We start from the raw sequence: 7,402 nt of genomic DNA, 5'->3' as shown, positions 1-7,402 counted from the left end.
ATGAGAGGAAGAAGAAGATAAAAAAAGAAGAGGAATAACAAAAAAAGAGGAGAAGAAAGAATAGAGGAGAAGATCTGAGAAGATCTCCTCTATTCTTTCTTCTCCTCTTTTTTCTTCTTCTTCCTCTTTTTTTATCGGGAACGAGGGTCGTCGAGGGTTGCCGAGCGGTAGATGAAGAAGAGGATAAAAAAGAAGAGGAAGAAAAAAAAGAGAGGGGTCGACGGTCACCTAGGGGTCGAGGGTCGAGAGGGGGTCTAGGGTCGCCGAGAGGGGAGAGGAAGAAGAGGAGAAATAAATAAGAAGAAGAAAAAAGAAGGAAAAGAAGAGGAGAAGAAGAAAGGAATAGTGGAGAAGAAGAGAAAATAGAATATTCTATTTTCTCTTCTTCTCCACTATTCCTTTCTTCTTCTCCTCTTTTTGTCTTCTTTTTTTCTTCGATCTTCTCCTCTAGCTATTCCTTTCTTTGAGGGTTCTATAGGGTCGAGGGATCGAGGGTCGAGGGTTCCAGGGTCGTCTAGGGGTCGAGGGTTCCAGGGTTGTCGAGGGTTCGAGGGGTCGAGGATCGCCGAGGGGTCGAGAGAGGTTTCCTATTGTCAAAGTAAGTACTATAGTAGCATGTTCCGCACATCTACTATAGTGCCGAGGGGTCGAGGGCTCCGGGACTGCCGAAGGAGCTGCAATTTAGACACCCGAAAGTAAGTACTATAGTAGCATGTTCCGCGCATCTACTAGTCATTCAAGCACTAGTTTCATCAATACCATTTGGCATTCTTGCTTATCAGTTTGATTGACCTCTATTTCTTGTAAAGTGGTTGTGGCAGGAACAAGGGAACGATTTCTGCGGATACCACGTTTGCGAGTCCATCCGCCACACGACCTATGAGCGGGGCTACACTGACGGACAATATGAAGTACGTAAATAACAACATTCACAATTTTATTTTATTACCATCATTTGTGTTGAGTTTAATTCATTCATATATATATGTATTGACCCCCTTCTTTAAATTAGATGTTTCGGAAGTGGAATTGGCGGCATTCTTTCTTGACCACGTGATCCCTGAAGACGGAGAATACTATGTGGACCCTGAGTCCGTATGATTATATTTGTAAGAGATAATTATTGTATATATGTAGCCGATAGTGTCAAATAGATATACAAGAACTTGTTGTTCGACCAATCTCTCGGAAAAGGAGAGGTGGTCGATATCACTTCTCTCTGTATGCATATATGTTCATGACAATCTTCTGTTTCCTTCGTTTGCTTACTAGCTAGCTAGCGTGTCTAGTCCTCTCTATACGTATGTATAGTACGTTGCATCAACCAAGCACCGACATAAGAGAGGACACTTCTCTCTATTAATTATAGGTAGCTAACACAATATATGAAACACCTAAATTAACCCCCCAAAACCGCCAAACCCCCCTTTCAAAAAAAAAACAAAAACCCCAACCACAGAAATGCTGACGCGTGGATGCCTATTGGTCCCGGTTAGTGCCACCAATCGGGACCAAAGGGTCTCCTGCCTGGGCTCCACGCACAGACCACGTGGAGGCCCATCTATCCCGGTTCTGGATTTAACCGGGACTAAAGGGACAGGGCATTAGTACCGACCCTGTAGTCCCGGTTCCAGAACCGGGATAAAAGGCCCTTACGAACCGGGACAACATGCCCTTTTTCTACCAGTGAGCCTACATTATATGCTCCTCGGTTATTACCAGATTGCCCAGCTGGGGAACGTTAACGGTTTTCCCACATATATATAGGGCACCGGTACTCTTATGTGTTGTTGGCACAACAAGCGGGGGTATCGATTGCGTCGCTTGTTCTCCCAGCTGGGGAACGGTTTTCCGCATTTTTTGCAAGCTGCTTGGCTCGAGCTCGAGCTCGACTCCTTCTGTACTCATGCTCAATGTGCCTTCCTGATTTGGCGCTCATAGTCTGAGTCAACAGGCTTGGAAGCTGGTGGTCTAGCCATACGAATAAAGTGGTCAATCTTTTCCTCAGGCACTTTCTCCCTTGGCGCTGGTGCCGGTTTCGGTCCAAAATGGGCGTCCACTAGGGCCTTCACTATGGCTGCGTTTTGCTCCTCGGTCATGTCATAAGGCCTCTGAGGAAGAGGAGCGAGGCTTGGACCATATTTACATCGCTTGCCTCCGCCTATACCTCCTGTACTACCTCGACTCATAGCGCTATGCACCATAGGTGCGGCGTATCTCTTCCCCGATTGCTGAGGCGGCGGAGACGGCTGACGTGGCTGAGTTGGAGTAGGAGGAGTGGCCTAACGCTGTGCCGGACTTGAAGCAGGAGGATTGGCCTCACACGGTGTCGGAACTGAAGAAGGAGAAGTGGCCTCATGCTTTGCCGGACTTGAAGTAGGAGGAGTGGCCTACTGCTATGCCGGACTTGGAGGAGGAGGAGTGGCCTCACATCAAGGAGGAGTCGGATGATGACACGGTGTCGGTGGCCTTCGAAAGAAGATGCAATCCTTTCTCCATAGGATGATACGATGTATGGCCTCTCCCAGTGTGTGCTCCTCGTGATGTCCAGGAATGTCAAGCTCTAGCCCCGAATATTGGTCCACCACCTCATCAACCACGACACGAGCATAGCCGGCTGGAATCGGGTTGCAATGGAAGGTTGCTTCGGGGGGATTTGTATAAGCAACAACTTCCGCCACCTTCATGGATATGTTCTTCATTTTGAAGTGTGGCGGGCGACGGGGACGGGCGACGGGGACGGGGCGGCGACGGGGGCGCCGACGAGGGGTGGCGATGGGGCCGGCGGATAAAAATTGACGAAATTTGTAAGTGCCGCTTATATAGGATGGGCCTTTAGTACCGGTTGGAGCCACCAACCGGTACTAAAGGTCAATTTTGGCCAGGCCAAGCGGCGGGAAGGGTAGCCCTTTAGTACCGGGTGGTGACCTTTAGTACCGGTTGGTGGCTCCAACCGGTACTAAAGACCCTATCTTTAGTACCGGGTGGAGCCATGACCCGGTACTAAAGGGGGTGCGCTGCCAGGTGAGGGGCGCAAAGTTTAGTCCCACCTCGCTGGGCGAAGGGTAACCACACTGATTTATAAACCCAGTCGTGGCTGCTCCTTCGAACTCCTCTATATACCAGGCTTGTGGGCCTAACTATGGCGCGCTGCCCTGTGAGCCTGCTGGCCCTTCTGGGCCTGAATTTGCACACCCGAGGTCTGGCAGGCCCACTGGGCAGCGCCCCAACAATTTTTTATATAGTTTTTTTCTTTTCTGCATTATTTATTTTCTTCTATTTATTTTTGAGTAATTTATATATATATATTTTTATTTTCTACTTTGTTTATTTTCTTCTATTTATTTCTAAGCAGTTTTTTATATAGTTTTTTTCTTTTCTGCTTTATTTATTTTCTTTATTTATTTATGAGTAGTTTTTTATATAGTTTTTTATTTTCTGCTTTATTTATTTTCTTCTATTTATTTCTGAGTAGTTTTTTATATAGTTTTTTTCTTTTCTGCTTTATTTATTTTCTTCTATTTATTTTTTAGTAAATTTTTTATATAGTTTTTTTCTTTTCTGCTTTATTTATTTTCTTCTATCTATTTCTGAGTAATTTTTTATATAGTTTTTTTCTTTTCTGGAGTTGTAATAAGTTATTAAAATTTTGAATTGCCGGTGTAACAGATGAGTTTTCGTCCGAAACCCTGATACTTTGAAAGAGATTGTCCAATTTGTACACGAAGTGCATCCAGCTTTGGCCATGATCCTCTCTACTTTTTTGCGCATGCTATGCGGGTGAAATGATGATACCATGCCAAGTTTTAACCTTTTCAGAGTTCATTCTTAGTGCTTTTTAATTTCATGGCCATTTAGCTCAAAACAAATCAGTAAATGCATTAAAAATAGCTAACTATGTCCGAAAGGGTTGAAAATTGATGACGTGGCTTTGAATGGTGCTTGCTGAATACAAAAAAAGTCCGGAGTTGTAATAAGTTATTAAAGTTTTGAATTGCCGGTGTAACAGATGAGTTTTCATCTCAAACCTTGATACTTTGAAAGAGAATGTGCAGTTTGTACACGAAGTGCATCCCGTTTTTGCCGTGACCCTCTCTACTTTTTTGCACATGCTATGTGTGTGAAATGATGATACCATGCCAAGTTTAAACCTTTTCAGAGTTCATTTGTAGTGCTTTTCAATTTTAGGGCCATTTAGCTCAAAACAAATCAGTAAATGCATTAAAAATAGCAAATTATGTCAGAAAGGGTTGAAAATTGATAACGTGGCTTTGAATGGTGCCTGCTGAACGCAAAAAAGTCCGGAGTTTGAGAGGACAGAGTGAGGGTGTGAACATGAAAAAATATACATAAAACATACATTGATCATCATTGATCTTTTTGTGTACAATCTGAATTGTCAATATGAGACCTCAACGGTTTAGAAACCGGTGAACACTCATATTGCGGCCACAAATTCTACACATAGAGTGCAATGAAGACCAAGTGCTTGTGATAGTTTGAGAAGTAACATATTTAAGGTGGTAAAAACCCTGTTAGCCGAGCGAGGTGGGACTAAAAAACAGCTGCAACTCCAAACCTCTAGTACTGGTTTGTGGTACAAACCGGTACTAAAGGCGCTCGTGGGACCCCAGCCGGACCACGGCGTGCCACATCCTCTTTAGTACCAGTTCGTGCCACGAACCGATACTAAAGGTTCGCAACAAACTGGTAATAATTAGCTCCGGCCGCCTAGCCGTTTCGAACCGGCACTAATGAACACATTAGTTCCGGTTTTGTTACAAACCGGTACTAATGTGCTTCACATTGGGCCGTTTTTCTACTAGTGTGTTTTTTTCCTACAGGACCTTATTCCTTGCACTCTTGAGTCTTTTGGGAAGGAGAAAAAAATTGTTGATGAGTCGGCCTAAATAGATTTTAGATGATTGCCAAAAAGTTGTTATTGAAGGATTGGAGTCAAGCTTAGGATCAGTTTATCCTATGGGTCTGTACTACAAGGTTGAGGTATGTCACTCCTCATTCATTTTGCTATCGAACCTTGTTGGTTGGATTCTTGGGTGCTTTGACAAGGAGAAATTACACAATGTGATTGTGGTCACTACTTTTGATTATATTTTGCAAGCAGTTCTGTGAAGCCATTGTGGCATGTACTTAGAATTTCTGTTGATGTGCAGTGGTCAACCGACAATGTAGAAATCTTGTTTATAGATGAGTGCTTTATGTTGGGGTGGACGAGCTTCCGTTAGGCCATTGATTTCCTAATGAAGGAGCTTCCAGGCAAGCACTGCAATGATGTATATTTGTATATGGCAAAATCTGTAGGAACCCTCTCCTTGTTTCCTTTTGTTCTTGGTTTTGCTCCAGTTGATTACTACCCTATGAGATCTGCACAGAAAAAATTCATGTTGATTTGTTTAGTTGTGGCATGTATCGTAGCTACACCAGTCTGATAATTTAGTCCTCAAATAAGGTAGTTTCCGTCTCCCCTTTACATGTGATGGATATATGTGGTTGTTGCTTGCCGTTGCTGAAGCGAGGACTCTTACGTGTATTTTTCTGTTCTCCCTGATTATGTTAATCAGGCCGTATGTGTTCTGTTGGTCTATTTTCATTTGTCTACCTATACAGAATTTCAAAGATGTAATTTTCTATCATGTAGTTGCCTCTTTCTTCATATACTAACCCTCTCCTAAATGATAGATGAGGTAGGTGACTTATCTCATGTATTTCTTTTGTATAAATTACAACAAGTCTATTTTAGTCAACTTAAGGGTATGTTGAATATGACTGTAAATGAAGATATTCATTCTTGTTATTGAATGTGGACAATCTGATTCATTTTAAAGTAGTTCCTTATCTTTATGACTAGACTAGGCTTCTACTTTAGCGAGTGTTTCACTTCAACACAGATTGATGCAAGAAAGAAAGAATTCTTTTGCAATAAAACAAGCATTGAGTGCCCAAAGCAGAAGAGGTTGAATTTTTTGCCGACGTAAATTTAAGGTAACCTTCTCCATGCAATTTTTTTTCAACCATTTGTATCTAAATATCAGTACCCATTTTGAACTACATGCTCAGGCCGACCTTTTTATTTGATGTTATTGGTGTGGTATGTGTATAATTGTTAACTTGGTCGACTCCCATAGAAAACGATAGCCACCATCTCATTGAAACATCGGGACACCTTAGCCTCTATCACTTGGTTGCGGTTTTAGTAATAGGTCGTCACACATTATAGAAAACTATTTTCCATTATGTGTCTCTATGCTCATTTTGTGCCCCGGTGCAGCTGTGAAGGAACACTACAGGTAGAGAAGAAAGAAAGGAAGAATGATGGTATGAACCACTGAGATACCAAGTCCGGCCAGCCAGATGAGTATCAGGAGAGTGTTTCTTCATTGGACAAAAATTGTCCTTTAGAGTATATTAGTCTTTTAATCATCAAGGAGTAGACTAACGCATACACTTTTTTCGACTGCACCCATATAGTTTGTCTTTGCTGAATATACTATATTTACTTCATTTCTCTATTGAGTTAGCAATGGAAATATAAATGATTTATATACTATATGATTTGCAACCATATAATGATCAATTAACGTTGTTTCTCTATATAATTTGTCTTTGCTGAATATACTATATTTGTTTGGTCTGCACCCATATAATGATCAATTAACTACCGAAAACATCCTTTCCAGACATAATTTATTTTCATCATTTGTCTTTGCTTAGGATTCTCATTTAATTAGTGAGCACTCAGATTTGGAATATCAGCTCTTTAGTACTGGTTTATCATTTTAAGAACATAGGATCAATGTGATTTTGTTCTCTAGAGACTGGAATTGAATAGTAGGTCCTTTTAGTACTGTCCTACTACCATTTGTAGCTAACAGATGCATCAGTTCGACTAGGCATTATCATGTATTGTATCGTAGTATCTTTTTTTGCATAGAGTAAATACCTACTTCTGCTGTAGGTTACTTTTCTTTATAAAATTTGGTTCAGGATGCCGTTTTACCTGTTGTAATACCTTCAACATAGAAGCAGTAGTGGTCTGCTCCTCCAAATATCTATAGCTTGTGGATGCTGCAGATGTGGCACAGGGAGCAGATGAAATGGAATAAGAGGACCCCCGGTGCACGCACAAATTGTTTCTACCTGACGGCTGATAGTGAGGGTGAGCATCGAGTTGCAAAGTCATCGCCCTTCCCTGCAAATTACAGTTCCTTCAAATTAACCAAATCACCATCTTATTTTTTTCCTATTTTTCTCTTATTTCTTAGATGCCTGTGACCTGTCTTGAGAAGGTTCGAGCCGAAGTATAACTTGTACAATGCATCACCAATTTGTCCGACAACACTGTTGTTGTAGAGGTAGCAGCGACCACAACTCTCCACAGAAG

General features: G+C 41.9%; 1 long non-coding RNA gene across 1 annotated transcript; it reads left to right on the top strand.

Annotated features, from left to right (window-relative positions):
- The first annotated feature begins 5,975 nt into the window (after window positions 1-5,975).
- Window positions 5,976-7,034, top strand: LOC119271417. The gene is made up of 3 exons (XR_005134522.1): window positions 5,976-6,003; window positions 6,290-6,336; window positions 6,977-7,034. It is a non-coding gene; the product is annotated as an uncharacterized LOC119271417 (long non-coding RNA).
- The last annotated feature ends 368 nt before the right edge of the window (window positions 7,035-7,402 follow it).

The sequence above is a fragment of the Triticum dicoccoides genome, chromosome 3A, assembly GCF_002162155.2.
Source record: "Triticum dicoccoides isolate Atlit2015 ecotype Zavitan chromosome 3A, WEW_v2.0, whole genome shotgun sequence".
In the NCBI taxonomy this organism is placed as follows: domain Eukaryota; kingdom Viridiplantae; phylum Streptophyta; class Magnoliopsida; order Poales; family Poaceae; genus Triticum; species Triticum dicoccoides.
Note: the sequence above shows the minus strand (reverse complement) of the source record. Positions and strands in the feature narration are given on the sequence as shown.